General features: G+C 37.7%; 1 pseudogene; it reads left to right on the top strand.

Annotated features, from left to right (window-relative positions):
• The first annotated feature begins 131 nt into the window (after positions 1–131).
• LOC140171335 (melatonin receptor type 1A-like) lies at positions 132–16,437 on the top strand (annotated as a pseudogene).
• The last annotated feature ends 287 nt before the right edge of the window (positions 16,438–16,724 follow it).

Raw genomic sequence — 16,724 nt, 5'->3', positions numbered from 1 at the left:
TCACATGTATAAACATAAAGTGTTTCAAGATTGACTTAGAATTTACTTTTTTTTATATAATTGTTGTAAATATCAATATATTTTCTTCTCACAGTTTCCACAGATTTTAGTATACGACCTCCTAAATTATCATGTCTGCTGAGCCCGAGCCTTTGTCACCCGAACCAGAGGTGGAGCCTGAACCAGAGGTTGAGCCGGAACCAGAAGGGGAACCTTGGCAATGGTACCTCAATGGTACAAGTGAACCAGAGCCAGGCTGGTGCCGAACCTGAGCCTGGATTTGGACACGATATTATGCTGCTGTTTGTGGTGTTAGCGACGATTATAATAGTGGTGGGAACTAGTGGCAACCTTTTGGTTATCGCGGTTATCTCAAGAAGGAAAATAGGTAAAAACATATAGAGTGATCCTAGCATCCTATTTTTGTAATAAGGATTAATTATAGATATCCGCGAAAAAAAGCTTACAATCATGACAATTGCCATAATTATATTACCGCGTGCCATAGGCTATTCTGTTGACAGAACATGCATAATACAAATTGGAAGATGTCTTTGGCAAACGAAGGAATCGGCAAGAAAGTACACACAAATAGTAGTTCTTAGTCTCTATAGTTTCCTGAAATTCTGATGGTATAAAAACTTTTTGGAGCAAGGAGGGGTGTGCTTCTTATTACGATGTGCGCCTTTTTTTATTGATCCAGGAAATCTAACTTCTAAATTGTATATACCAATCATGATGATCTTGACGCAGAATGGATTATGAATTAATGTTCTGTCATTCAGTAACTAATTGGTTACAATTTTATCTGCATCCATCCAACTTCATTCAAATGTCAAAATGTGCTGGTTTGGGCACAAATAGATCATGTGGAAATAATTTTGCTTTGCATCTGTTCATTTAATTAGAAAGAGATCTTTAATGCCCTGATAAATTTGAACAAAAGACACAATTTCATTACTTCTGATATGAAACACATACATCACCATTTTACTTCTGATGTGAAAAGAAGTATTGGCTGTTGCAATTCTTGCTGCATTTATCATGTTTTGCCAGGTCGATTTTTTAATAGTCAGCTTTACATGCCCGGTAACTAATTGGGTACTATATTTTAACGAAGATGCGCTGAAATTGTATTTTGATGTTTATTTCATTTCAACCCTCCACCCAGTATAAATTGTAAGTTATTGGTAAGACTTAAGGGCTGTGGTAGCAACGTATGCACAGCATTTTTGTAGGACATGAGAGCACATCAGACATATCGAATAACATTATGACATAGGAATGTCCTTCTAATATCAAATTATCTTGATTTTTTTAAAATTCGCGACATACAAATTTTATGGCATATTATGAAAAATTGATATATTTCACATTTAACAATCCTCGAAGTAAATTGTTTAAATCTAATGATATTTACTTAAAGGTCATATACATTGCTCGGACAACATCATATCATTGGCAAGCTAATATTATGAGGACACTGAAAATGACTCCTTTTTTGAGAAAATAAGACGTTTAAAAGTTCCTTTGAACAAGACCGATTTGACCTAGAAAAAAGTTGACGTCATGAAATGAGATGTGCCTGCTTTGAGAGAAGGGACTATAAACATTCTCAATGCACAGAACGTAGGCCTATACTGTTGTTGTTCTCAGAAACTTGAAACTCTGAATTAAGTATTACAAATTTAATGGTTTTTAAACATATGGATAAAATCAGCCACTTCTGTTTTTATATATTAGTAAATTGTGATATTACAATTCATATGTATATCAATATCATGAGAAATATTTGGATTAAAAAACAAAAAAAATATTTTGAGCTTAGAATTTCAGCGTGATCAATCTGAGACTAGTATATTCAGGTATAGTGATCAATATTGTATTTATTATGCAATTAAACAATTTCAATGAGCTGGTAGCTAATCTCATCTAGGGGGCCTACTATTTCCATGCCTTTGATGACCATTGGAGTTCGTGCATTTATACATGAATCATAGATCATCTATATGATCTATGCATGAATGAACATGAAAAGAGCTCTAGGTTCATTGTGTTTAATATCGTGAACATAGGCATGATAGTGTCCGCTTCATTTACTTACGTCATCAGCACGCTGCCTTGAAAATTAATTTCGCTTCGAACGGAAGAATGACACGTACGAGCCCGAACTTTAGTCTCACAGCAGAGGATGATTTAAGGAAGCCCCATCATGCACTGCAAACGTGTTATCACTAGAGTTTCAACTGCCACTTTACTTTTCAAATCCCATTGAATTCTGTGCAAAAGATGTTGTTTAAGAATTGTGCGTGTGTCATTATTACTTGGTCGATTTCAGAACAAAAGTGATGTATGCATAAAGGATAATTCACACCTTCTGTAAGTAACATAAAATGTGCAATCGACTAGCATTTTGAATGCGTTTTTATTGTAAATAATATATCAGTCCAAATTCAAATTTAACCATGTCCGTCAATGCAATGTGCGAGCAGTGGTGTCATGTTCACTCACACAGCTGTGCTAACCGCAAGTCAACACAGTGGCGTGGTGGGAAGTGCTTAAATCATCCTCTGGTCTCACAGCAAAATCCTGGCTACGCTACAGCTGCGCTGGGTCGTTGAAAATGGGTTTCATACTATGTTATATATTCACGATTTTCGTATTTTTTTTAAATATTTTTTCAGAACGGACTTTGACAGAGATCTTCTTGACATCCCTTGCAGTGGCTGATCTTATTGTCTGCATAGCGGCTACTCCTTTGCTTGTCGTTGGCATCATACTGCATCAAGGTCACACGGGAATTTCTTACCAAGTGGAACAGTTTCTCTTCTACTTCTCTTCCGTAGCATCTATTCTCAACTTAACCTCTATCGCAGTTGATAGATATGATGCAGTTTTGCACCCAATGTCACGGACTTTGACAAAAACTAACATTAAGTGGGTATTGCTTGGAATATGGAATATCGCCTTTGTTGCCGCTCTTGTTATTCACTTCATTCCGCCAAAATTTGAGCTTTTAGTTTTGGCGCCATTTTTCGCAATCCCATTAGCTGTTATGATCGTCTCCCAGTGGGCACACCCGACGTTGAAATCACGTTGAAATCAGGTTGACGTTTCGACGTTGAAATCACGTTGTATTTGCAAATCGACTCTAACCTGATTTCAACCCGATTTCAACGTTGATTCAACGTCGAAATTTCAACCTAATTTCAACCTGAATTTCACGTTGTATTAAACGCCGAAATTTCAACCTGAATTTAATCCGATTTTAACCTGATATTTATTTAAATATAATTATTATATAGTAATAAATTTATACGTACCCACTTGTAGAACCTCACCGCTGTGGTCCGTCTGGGAGAATATTATCATGAATTCATGATTATAGGCTAGGATTGGTATCGCCCCTGGGTAACTGGTATCGCCGTCGTTGTCGGTGCAGAGGGCCGGTGCAGTCGGCACCCATACGCGGGATGCAACCGGGTGTAGAGTCGTGGTGAGCCGCGCGCAGTGGTCGGTGCAGAGGGACGGTGCAGTCGGCATCCATACGCGGGAGTCTACCGGGTGTGGTGTCGGTTGGCCTCGTGCAGTGGAGCATGCGTCGGAGTCGGAGGGCCGGTGCAGTCGGCACCGCAACGCGGGAGGCAATCAGGTGCGCGGGCCCGTGCGCGGCGGTCATGTTTTGACCAAAAATCAAATTTTGACCAAAATCAAATTTTGACCAAAAATCACATTTTGACCAAAAATCACATTTTGACCAAAAATCACATTTTGACCAAAAATCACATTTTGACCAAAAATCACATTTTTGACCAAAAATCACATCTTTGCCCAAAAATCCCAGTTTTGACCAAACATCACATTTTTGACCAAAAATCACATTTTTGATCCAAAATCGCATTTTTGACCAAAAATCACATTTTTGAACAAATATCACATTTTTGACCGAAAATCACATTTTTGACCAAATATCACATTTTTGACCAAAAATCACATTTTTGACCAAAAAATCACATTTTTGAACAAATAACACATTTTTGACAGAAAATCCTATTTTTGACCAAAAATTACATTTTTGACCAAATATCACATTTTGAACCAAAAATCACCAAGAGTACATTTTTAACCAAAAATCACATTTTGACCATGAATCACATTTTTTTATTATAAATCACATTTTTGACCCCTGACCAAAAATCACGTTTTGAAAAAAACCCATATTTTTGACCAAAAATCACATTTATGACCAAAAATAACATTTTTACCAAAAACACATTTTGTCAAAAATCACATTTTGCCCAAAAATCACATTTTTTTCAAGATGGCCACCACTGAGTAAACATGCAACTTGGGCAATCTTCTTAGTATTCGATTTTGCTAATTTCTCACCTTTTTATATCAGTTTATCGTAAAAGCCTCAATTTGATGATTTGACCTATTTTTAACCTTCAAATCCTAAATAGCTTTCCAAAGATTTTACGTGCAAAGTAAGCGTCGCGTTTTAGGCCATAAGTCGAGTTACCTTGAACTTTGAAATTTATTTTTGATATCATCATCATATAAATTTTTCAACGTCGTCGTAGAACCTGCAAGTTGAGTTGCCCAGCAAACACAAAATATTTTACAGATAACGTTTTATTGTTGGTTTATATAAAGGGTATAAAAACGTTTTAATAACGTTCTAAAAACACTTTTGAAAAATAGATGCACGATATATTAACATGTTATTATAGAGTTGACAAAGCATTTTTTGTACCTTTAGCCTTAGCTGAAAACAACAACAAACACATGTACATACAGGACACTTCTTTCACCTATTATTGGTATAAAATCAACCAGGAATATTATAGTGCTCTAGCTGCAGAACAAGGTAATCCATTATTTTTTTCAAGATGGTATAGCCACTTTCATAGTGGCTGCCGCCTTAGCTGGAAAACACCAAAAACACTTAAATAAAACTGCATATTTATGTTCTAAAGACACAAAACTAGAAACAGTTCTCTCAATATTTTTTTATTAATCAAAAATATGGGTCAAAAATTTTGACCAAAATTTGGGATATTTTAAGGTCCTTATTCCAGAAATTGAGAAAAATTTTTCTAATTTTATTTTGTGTCTTTAGAACATAAATATGCAATTTTAAGGGATCTGGAATGAATATTTTTTGTGGGACATGAGAGCACATCAGACATATCGAATTGCATTCTGAATACGGAGAATGTCTTTCTGATATCAAATAATTTTCGTTTTTTAAATTCACGATATAATACAAATTTTATGACAAATTATTAAAATTTGATATTTTTCACATTTTGATATATAACAGTCCTCGAAGTAAATTTTATAAATCTAATGATATATTCTTAAAGTGTATGTAGCTGGGAGGAAAAGCCGACGATCAATTGAAAAATTTGACCTTTCATATTGAAGATATAGATTTTTTTCCCCAAAAGACCTAATTTTTTGGTGTTTTGGGAAAAATCATCAGATTTATGAAGTTTACTTGAGTACTGTTAAATATTAAAAATATCAGTTTTAATGATTTGCTCAAATGTGTATTACATTGCGAATTTTAAAAAAATCAAAATTTTTTAATATCAGAAGGACATTCTTCGTATTCAGAATGCAATTCGATATGTCTGATGTACTCTAATGTCCCACAATAAATACTGTCCAAACGTGCATACTCCATCCCTTAATAGAGTTTGAATTCAGGGTAAGTTATGGTTTCATATTTTGAAACATATTCTCCTACACATCGCAAATCCAAAATAAAATCAGCTCCGTCCTTTTGATTTTCAAGTTACGTTACCATGGTTACATGTATCATACTTTGATACAATTTGTATCTAAACGCATCCTGAACACTTATATCCCGTCTTCAACACTGTTAACGTTTGGCTAAGTGACATGCATGTTTAGATACATATATATGTAACAAGTAACAACATCATAGGACTTCCTACCATGAAGATGTGTGTCACACATCGAAAATTCAAGGTTGCTTGGAATTTTGTGCTGAAAGTCATTTTAAACTTTTAGAAATTAGATATGTAAGCTTTTTATTTGTGATTTGTGATGTTTAGGAGTTGGAGTTGCCAAAAATACCTATCGTTTCGTGAAAATGTGGAAAACAATATTTTCTTTTATTCCTAAGCACTTTAAGGAGTCTCCGGCAATCATAACATCATGCCTTATAAATTTATGTTAGAAAAATAATAATCAAGCACGAATCACATGGTCGCCATGAGTTTGTTTCAGATAAAACCACGTGATTCGTGCTTGATAATTATTTTTCTTACATATAATAGGGCATAATGTTGTGATAGGCGGAGCCTTCCTTTAAAACGTGTGTATTTGTTTAAAAAGTGTTAGAGCTGGACATTTAGAGCCTAAATACATTAGATTTGTGATGGTTCTCAAAAGAACTCGTGAATTTTCAGAAAGCTGTTTGTGTTAAAGTGCGAGGGTTATCCATAGGCCTATATATGTACTAGGAGGACACTTTAGAACTTGACCCTTTTGGAACCTTTTAAGAATGTACTGGATGCAATGTGCCCATTATACTTAATGTTAATATAGGGTTTCCCCTGGCTTGCGTAAAAATCTTGAGTAAAAATCTCAAGTTTTTCTTCTTTTCACGTTACAACTTACTTAAAACTTCTGATACCATGTAAGATATCTTTAACATAATTATGGTTTCTAAGTCCTGACTTTTACACGTATAACTAAACTGGAAATTGTTGACAGTTTATACAACTGAATACTTCTATTTTTCTCATCGAAGAACTTCACAGAACTTTCTTAGACTGATGATCAGATCATATACAGATAGTGTGATCAATAGCTTTGGAAGTGTTCTGCGTTTGCAATCCACCCTTCAACGTATTCAAAGGATCCTTGTCGTGCTCAGTTTTAGCTGAAGGAGATAAGCATCGAAAACGTCAACCCTATCAGTAGGCTTATATCGCATTGATGATGTCATCAATACCAATATTAAGAAAATCTAGACCAGAATCTGTATTTGCTTGCTTAGTTCTTTCTATATCAAGACACATATCAAGGCAATAACAGCTGTTATCATTAAGCTGATGGGTTTGCACATTTTTGACCAAAACACTTTTTGAAGCTAGTCCATTTCACAGTTCCTTGAATGTGAGGCGTGAGTTCATTCCATCTGCGGGCTATATGGAATGAATGATGACTAATAACTTAAGTTAGATCTTGAACGGATGAGTAGTATGTGGCAGCAACTGCTCAACAATGGACTTTATTCAGTGTAGGAGTTGGTCCATGCCATGCCGTGCCAGTTTACTCCATCTTTGATTTGACCGTGCTCTTATGTATTAAAATTATGGCTCTCTCAAGTTGTCAGTTCATCCGAAATCTTTGGCTGCATCTAAACTTTCTAAGTTAAGTCAATTTTCTTGATGCTTTATACATTGTACATTGTCATGGACTATAGTCTGTCTATTGCATGGCCAATCTTGTTTTGATTCCATTGTCACGTGGCACAACAACAGGTCAGCTGTAACGACAAAAATAACAATTTAGGGATTTAAAAATACAATTATTTCCATAATTTACACATACAAAAACATTATATTTGACATAGACTTACAGTACGATTAATATGCTTAATGTAAAATAGGCATAGGCCTACTAAAGGTAGACCTGTTACTCCTGACTGTTTAGGGTAATTCTGCTGAACAATTCTTAGGGCCATTCTTGGGACCAAAAAGAGGGAAAGTATAACTTATCTTTGCTCCTTTAGACACGTGCTTTAGACTAGAGAAATTATTTGGGGATGTGGAATCTTCTGCCTAAAAAATCTGCCTAAAGAGTGTTCAACACTAATTGGGTCATGCTTGCACATGTTTAAAGTAGGCATACTCAGAGAACATGATATTTTTGACATAGAGCAGTGATAAGTTCAATGAAAAATTAAAAATAGCCTCACTTTAAGTTTCTTTCTAGAGAACTGCAGATTGCACCTTAATGTTGAATCTATTTGAGGAAGATCTTTCCGACCTTTAATAACTTGGAAGGTATATGCCTATAGCTTTAAGGGCCTAAATCTCGTGAATACAAATACTGAATAAAGTTCATAATTCATTTAGCCTATTAAAAACGAAGATAAGTAGATTATTAATATTAGGGTCATATGATGTATATTTGTAATTTAACCTTAAGTCTCTCAGAAAAGATTAGATATAGGCCTACCCGTTATGTTTACTAAACGGTTGCAACTAGGCCTACCAAGGAAGCACAAACGAACATTAACATGATTAATTTTGAATAGGGGATGTCCTTCTGATATATTTAATAATTTAAATTTTTTGAAATTCGCGATGCAATAAAAATTTTGGGGCAAATTATTAAAAATGGCAATTTTTGACATTTAACAGTTCTCAAAGTAAACTTAATAAATCGAATGATATCTACTTGAAGTGTATATAGCTGGGATGAAAAGCCAACTATCAATTGACAAATTTGACCTTTCATATATAGATTTTTCCCCAAAAGACCTAAATTTTGTTGGGGAACTATCTATATCTTCAATAGGAAAGGTCAAAATTTTCATATGATTGACGGCCGCTCGTCCCAGCTACATACACTTTAAGTATATCATTAGATTTATAGAATTTACTTCGAGGACTGTTTCAAAAATATCAATTTTTAATCTCGAATTTCAAAAAAATCAAAATTATTTGATACCGTACTAGAAGGACATTCCTCGTATTCAAATCAAAATGCAATTAGATATGTCTGATGTGCTCTCAGGTCCCACACAAAATACGTGAAAACGTTGCTATCCGAGCTCTTAAGCTCTATCTAGCCTATATGAAAAGAACTTTATTCCACAAATTCCACTAGCCTAGTCTAACTAAATATTACTGGTACTACTATTTACGCCTAGCCATATTTATAGGCCTGGGCCATGTATGCTTCATAATTCTGCGCTTATTAAAATATCATTTTGTCAGTGGGATGTGGACTTCCACAAACTTGGTATCACTATCACTCAGTATATTATTTTTTAAAATAATTGTCATTTTGACATTGAAATTCATGTCAAATCATCAAAGACACATCTAGTCTGCCCTACCAGTAACTTAATGTCTAAAAAAATACACTAGAGATAATGATTTGCGCTCACAGAGCGCAGACAATCGCAAGGCATGTAACTCTTTAATGACCATTTGACCTGACCTTTGACCTTAATGTTTCCCGGGCCACGAAGTTTGTTGTCACCGAAATTGAGCCCCCATATCCATTACAGAAAATGAAATTACGGTATAAGATTTGACCCCAGTTAACCTTTGACCTGACCCCTGCAAAGTGTTCCAACATATCCCCCCTGGTCATTAATTTTGTTGTCACCGAGTTTGAGCCTCGTACCCCTTACAGAAAAAAAAAAATTCATTTCTAAAATTTGACCCCTGCATGACCTTTGAACTCACTGACTCCTGCAAAATGTTTCCCTGGTCATGAGATTTGCTGTCACTGAGTTTGAGTCCAGAAGAAGAAATTATAAGATTTGACCAAGATAACCTTTGACCTGACCCCTGCAAAGTGTTCAATATATTCCCTGGTCAGTTTGTTGTCACAGAGTTTGAGTCCGTACCCCTTACAGAAAATGCATTTCTAAAATTTGACCTTTGACCTGACCCCTGTAAAATGTCCCCCAGCCCTGGTCATGAGATTTGTTGTCACCGAGTTTGAGCCCCATACCCATTACGGATGTCGAGATAATGCAATTGTGAGATCCCCCCCTCTTAATGACCTTTGACCCCAATTCTTTGTACAACTTTTAGACATTGGCTAAGGCGATGCAGGTATGCAAGTGACGTCATTGTATTATGTAGTTTGTGGAAGATGAAGCATTTTTAGTGAAAATCACATTTTGGCCATAAATGACATATGACCTTTGACCCCCCCGAGTTGGACACTGGCCTAGAGCATATGGCTACGATGACTCGTTATAGGTTTGACAGAAGAAAGAAAGAAAGAAGAAGAACTGACCAAAAACAGTACAATCGGCGAATCGCAAATTGAAAATTTGCGATTGTAATGACCTAGCACATGAGCATTGCTGCATGATATGACTAGGGCTAGGCAAAATTTTCAAGTAGGATATTTCACATGGAAATTATTTTGTTTAAAAAGGTGATTATTTAACTTAAAAAATGAGGGGTCAACCATGTCTGTAGGTCAAAAATTAGCGAAGTTATGGGCAAATGTCTGTTTAAAAAAAAACATGTAATGCATCATTTTTCACCACGGCGATCCATTTTACACAAAGGCGATTTTATTTTATGAAATCTAACTTTCACTGCATGCTGACTTCTGTATCAAGGATAAAGTACCGGCACATTTTAGACTACGTCGTCAAGTTTCTGGTGTCCAAATTTCAAATTTTTGTATTTCCCTTTTTGGATTGAATGTCGCCCTCTATAATAAGGAATGTGGACATGTCTACCCTAGGCTAGGGGCCTAGTTTCTTAATTATACGATAAACATTTGCATTTCCCCCAGGCCCGTAGCCAGCATCCCCCCCAAATGCCAAAGGCCCAAAAGTTCCCTTTTAACCCAAAAGTCCCATTTGCGAGCGCAGCGAGCGAAAAATAGAGGTTTTTATGCCTTCTGTAATCTTGGTCCGTCCAAAATGTCCAAATCCGCCCAGTCCAAAGTTCCAAATTTTGAAAAAAGTCCACTTTTTCAAAATCAATACCCCCCAATCAATCCAGACTACGGTCCTGATTGCCCCCAGCAAATATTCCAAACTGGCATGACTGGGTCTTGTACAAGTACAAGTCATTAAGCATGTCAACTTCAAGGCACTGTTTCGTGTCTCGAATGGTGCATTCATGATTGTACAGCATGCATGGCATGTGCATGCAGCAGGCATGTAATTTAACTGCTCAGTAAGCTTAACTATTTTAACATATCCTGATGATACAAAATGGAAAACCAAGTTGAAATATAAATCCAGCAATGTGTCCAAAAGTCAAGTAGACCTTTAAAGAAAATTTAAATGTTTACTAACCTGTTTTATTTGCAAATTTAGGCCTCAAGTTCATGTTCGTCACACGTACGCGTACAACTCCTTTTGCTTACTGATGTACATTGGGCAATATCCGTTCTGGAAAAGTGTTGGGCGAAAGCGATACTACTATAATTTTAATCCAAAATTTTTTTAACTTTTGAATGTCCAAACATGGTGATCTAGGATTAGAAACATGTTTATAGGTCAAAATGCGACCAGAACTAACGAATATCCAAAATTTGAAATTGTTTTTCAACATGTTTCATAGGCCTAGGCCGACTAGCCTACAACTCTAGCGTGATGCAGAATTCACTGCTTGCCTATCCAGATCCAAATCCAGATCCTACATCAAGTTCAAACAAACGGACACATTCAAGGCATTATGTCATTGATTGATGCGCCGTCCCGCTCGTGGCAGTGGCATCAGTTTTGCACTCGCGTGTGCGTAGGCCTACCCATAAACACTTGTGTGCGTACTCACAAACACTTGTGCACGCGCGTACGTATACCTTAAATAATTTGCAAATGTGCGTGCGTACCTATAAACACTTGTGAACGCGAGTGTGCACTTGCAAACACTTGCGAACTCGCATGCGTACCCGTAATAACTTTCGCGTACCCATAAACACTTGCGAACGGGCATGCGTACTCGAAAACACTTGCAAACTCGATTGCGTAACGTACGCGCGTGCGTACCCGCAATAACTTTCGAACACAAGTGCGTACCCATCAACACTTGCGCATGCGTGTGCGTACCCGTAAACACTTGCGCATACGCTTGCGTACTTGCAAACACTTGCGAACGTGCATGCGTACGCATAAACACTTGAGAACGAGTGTATTCACGCAAACACTTGCGAACGTGCGTGCGTATACTCCCAAACACTTGAGAACGTGCGTTTGTACTTGCAAACACTTGTGTATGCATTATGTGTATACTTGCAAACACTTGCGAACGCGCGTGCGTACCCGCAATAACTTGCAAACGCATGTGCGTACCTATAAAGACTTGAACATGTGCATGCGTACCCATAAACAATTGCGCACGCGCATGCGTATTCGCAAACACTTGCGAACGTGCGTGCGTACCGGCAATGTACGCAAGCGTAGGCCTACCCATGAACACTTGTAAACATGAGTGCGTACTCGCAAACATTTGCGAACGCTTGTTAACACAATTGTGCACGCGTGTACATACCCACCCACAATATCTTGCAAACGTGCGGTATAGGCCTACCTATAAACACTTGCCGTCCCCCATGAAAAAAAATTAGAGAGGGCGTGCCCCCCCCCATAACACTCCCCTGCTTTCTCCGACTATGATCGACAACATAGGCCTATGATGCGGCCGGCCCACCCACTCCCGCACCCGGTTGCCTCCCGCGTATGGGTGCCGACCTCGATATGCCGACCTCGTAGCTACTACACCGGCTATGCCGCCGCGGCGATACCCGGGCAATTCCCCGGGGCGATATGATCGGGTTAGTAAAATAGTTTGAAGATATGCGAATAGGCATATTAGGGACCGCTCACAAACACTTGTTAGGGGGCTGATGCAAAAAAAAATCATCGCGAAAGTTTTTCGCCCCCTTTCAGATCTCTAAAAATTCAGCCTCCCCCTTTGACATGAAAATTATTGGTCAATCCCATAGAAAATCATATAAACTCAATTTTCCTGGGAAAATTTTTGGTCATTTTTTCAAGGCCCTCCTCTACCCCTAGGAGGGTCAAAACTAAAGCCCTCCCCACCCTTTTGCATCAGCCCCCCTAACAAGTGTTTGTGAACGTCTCTTGCACCAACTTCACCATGTTGTAGGAATTCCCATATCAACATCAGCACGCCAATTGAGCGGCGACGGGGCCGTATAGCATACCCCGTACCACCCGGTGTTTTCGCGTAAGTATTTGAGGTAGTGCACGCGCGCGCGCCACTTGAAGAAGGAACGGAAGTTCGGTTTAAATCGTTAGATCATGCGGCCTGGAGATAGAGAAAAACTTGGCTAAAATTTCAATGCTATCGACCTTTAAACATGTATTATACTAGGCATATGCATATTTCGTCCTAATAATATTTTATGTAACGTCATTAAGTTGTGCATTGAAACATTGGTTGAAATCAGGTTGAAATTTCAACGTTGTATCAACGTTGAAGTTTCAACCTGATTTCAACCTCCTTAATTTTTGCATTGAAAGTTTGTTGAAACATGGTTGAAATCAGGTTGAAATTTCAACGTTGTATCGACGTTGAAATTTCAACCTGATTTCAACCAATCTCTAGGTTGAAATCGGGTTGAAATCAGGTTAGGTTATATTTCGACGTTGTATCAACGTTGATACAACGTCGAAATCCTAACCTGTGCCCACTGGGCTGCTACTATCGCATACTGAAGACGGCTAAAAAATCAGAAAAGAAGGCGATGAAGAATGAACTCAGTGGAAAAGATGATAAAGCATCTAACACTAAAAGTAAAACTGATAAGACTGTGAGAATGGTGATCATCGTGGTGGTTGTTTTCGCCGTTTCGTGGATGCCTTCACTTATAAGTCGTCTGCTGAAGTATCTGGTGAGGTTGTCTCCTGCTGGTTTGGCGGGAATGGAAGTGTCAGCTTGTCTTATTGCATATGCAGGGAGTGCTTTGAACTTCATTGTCTACGCATTCATGAGCAGACGATTTCAAGTTGGTCTGATGGAGGTAAGTTCGTACTGTCATGACGAAAGTATTCATAGGGTCCTATAAACCGTCTGGTATATAAAAAAAAAAAGCGCAGTGATTTATAGTCCACTACGCACAGGCACAACGCCTAGACGTTGATCCACAAGCCTCAGCACACTTTACAGGCTATCGCTGACCACTACGGCCCCACATCATTCCATAAACCATTAAACAACAATTCAGTGACTTTTGCTGCTTCAAGAGCGCACACCCTAGACATTCCACAAATAACCATCGCAACCAGGATCAGCTCCCCAAGTTTCGTACGGGTTACAATGTACAACGAGACAAATTAGCAGTAAGTTCCTTGTCCAAGGGGAATTTCAAGCTAACTCAATTTTTCCACGAGAGCGTACTAGGTACCGCCAGGGTTCGAACCCGCAACCTCTCGTATACCATAGTCGAACGCCTTATATCGATTGCGCTAACTTGACTGATATAGACCGAAGCCCTGTTCTAAATTTTATTTTGTAAGATATTTATCTGAACAGCCTCCAAAAGTCATTGAATTAAAGGTCCACGCAGAAACTCATAACAAATATTGAATTAAAGGCCAATATAAAATATCAATTTTTCACCACAAACACCTTATAAAATGAAAACATTCTTTTATTGTAATGTGCAGAATTATTCAACGCGAGTAATGAAAAACAAGTTAATATTTACCCTGGAAAATTGTGTTATAGGAAATTGCAATGACAGAAATGATATAAACAAAATACAATTATAGGGCTTACTGCGCGATATTTTATTTCTACTCTATTGCTATATTAACAAAATTAATGAAATTAATTGTTGGCTGTGTTTTAATGCATGACTGCCCATGTTTCTTTCAGTGGCGTAACTGGGGGGGCAAGGGTTTAACGTGCCGCGGGCGCTACCACTAGGGGGTGCCAAATCGGTCTAAATTGAAGACCTCACACATGTCACAGGAAAACCTACATCAAGTCCTACATGTAACTCGCCGTTGGGACTTGACGGCATTGTTGTAACTCGCTTACAGGACTTGATGGTGTTGTCGGAACTCGCTTACATGACTTATGGTGTTGTCGGAACTCGCTTGCAGGACTTGATGGTGTTGTCGGAACTCGCTCGCAGGACTTGATGGTGTTGTCGTAACTCGCTTGCGGGACTTGATGGTGTTGTCGTAACTCGCTTGCATGACTTGGCGGTGTTGTCGTAACTCGCTCGCATGACTTGATGGTGTTGTCGGAACTCGCTTGCAGGACTTGATGGTGTTGTCGCAACTCGCTTGCAGAACTTGATGGTGTTGTCGTAACTCACCAGTGGAACTTGTTGGTGTTGTCGTCTCGCCTTGAGCTTACTTCGTGGGGGTAATTGACAAAAAACCTAATCTCTGTGGGGTAACTCGCCTTTTTAAGGCGCTTTTATAACTCGCCTTTTTTAACCCTAATCCGCCTAGTTACAGCTCCCCTCTGACGATAAAACATGATAAACCAAACAACCATATAGGCACAAAAACAGGCAAAGTTCGATGGCCAACAATGGCCAATTCTAGAGCCCATAGAAGTTTAAGGAAAACAGTACAAAAGTACACTGAAAGTGATGAAAATCAGATAAACAAAACCAAACAGACAAATAAAACACCGACGTTTCGACCAGATAAACTGCTTTTCTTCAGGGGCAGACAACAAAATATAAAAGCAAACAACGAAAACTACATACTGTAGTTTTAAAACAAATTCAAGTCAAAAACTGAAGGCAAGTTCAAATAGATATGTAGCAAACAGGACAACAAACTCAGAACAAAATAAGCTGTGTCTTAACTCAGTGGAAGCAAGTTCACTACAGGAACATTTTTAACAAGTAAACGATTTTGAATACACATTGGAACTTTAAAAGGTAATAATAATAAAGAATACTTTTTTTCTATCTTCAACAGTTATTTGGATGCCAAGCTTTTGCGAACAAAGTAGATGTGAATACTAAAATGGCAGATGTCGGAAAAACTGCCCTGCATCCTGTGAACCAACCAGGTGGTACTATACATGTGAGAGGCAGAAATAGCACACAAGAATCTGGAGGCACCAGGGCAACAAATGAGAGTAACGCTTAGAATGCTTCCTACAAGACCAATCTCTATATCGAATGGTGAAAAAGGAGGAAAAGGGACTTTTTAAAGTTTTATTCATATCATCCTAAATTATTTGTTAAAACACTGGGTAATTTTACCCACCGTTTGGCTCAGGCGTTGGACCAACTTACAGGTAAACGAGGTATTGTTGGTCGAAGTAGGCACAAAAAAATCGATTTTCATTATCTGAATCAAAATATTATTGAAAAATAACACTTTGGTGTTTTGCAAAAGTTCATTCTACAAATCATATACTTAAATGCCTATTCAGTGATTTGCTCATCCTGTAAATGAGGATCGTAAAAATCATCAAAATAATTATTCATAGATGTGCTTAGCCTGTTAATAGTTTAGCCAAGACCCTGTATTGAAATAAGACATTTTACATGAATCTGTAATTTCTCTACTTAATTTTAGGGTTTCAACTTTGTCAATACTGCCATTTTCCTCGTGTTTGGCAAAATATTTGTTTTAACAATATAGCTAATAACCATTTATATACAATTTTAGTTTAAATTTAGAAATTTATATTTTGACATATTTAACAGTCCTCGAAGTAAACTTTATAAATCTAATGATGTACTTAGGGATCATGTCACAAAATGCACGCAAATCTGTGTGCAATTCTGGTGGCAATATTGCACACAGCCTGCAAGCACTGATAAAAATATCCGCGTGCAATTGGGCGTTGTATCAAACCCACTGTAGGCTGCAATTATCTGGCCCAGTATGGTCTTTTTCCCAAAGGTAATCTGGAGTTGGAGGAGGAACTTGACCTTATACTTAACCCTCCCCATAAAAATATATTCCCAGTGCACATTCTCAGATTTGGCTGGCAAAGTTTTTAAACAGTTTGCCTATGTTT

This window comes from Amphiura filiformis, chromosome 15 (assembly GCF_039555335.1).
Source record: "Amphiura filiformis chromosome 15, Afil_fr2py, whole genome shotgun sequence".
In the NCBI taxonomy this organism is placed as follows: Eukaryota; Metazoa; Echinodermata; class Ophiuroidea; order Amphilepidida; family Amphiuridae; genus Amphiura; species Amphiura filiformis.
Note: the sequence above shows the minus strand (reverse complement) of the source record. Positions and strands in the feature narration are given on the sequence as shown.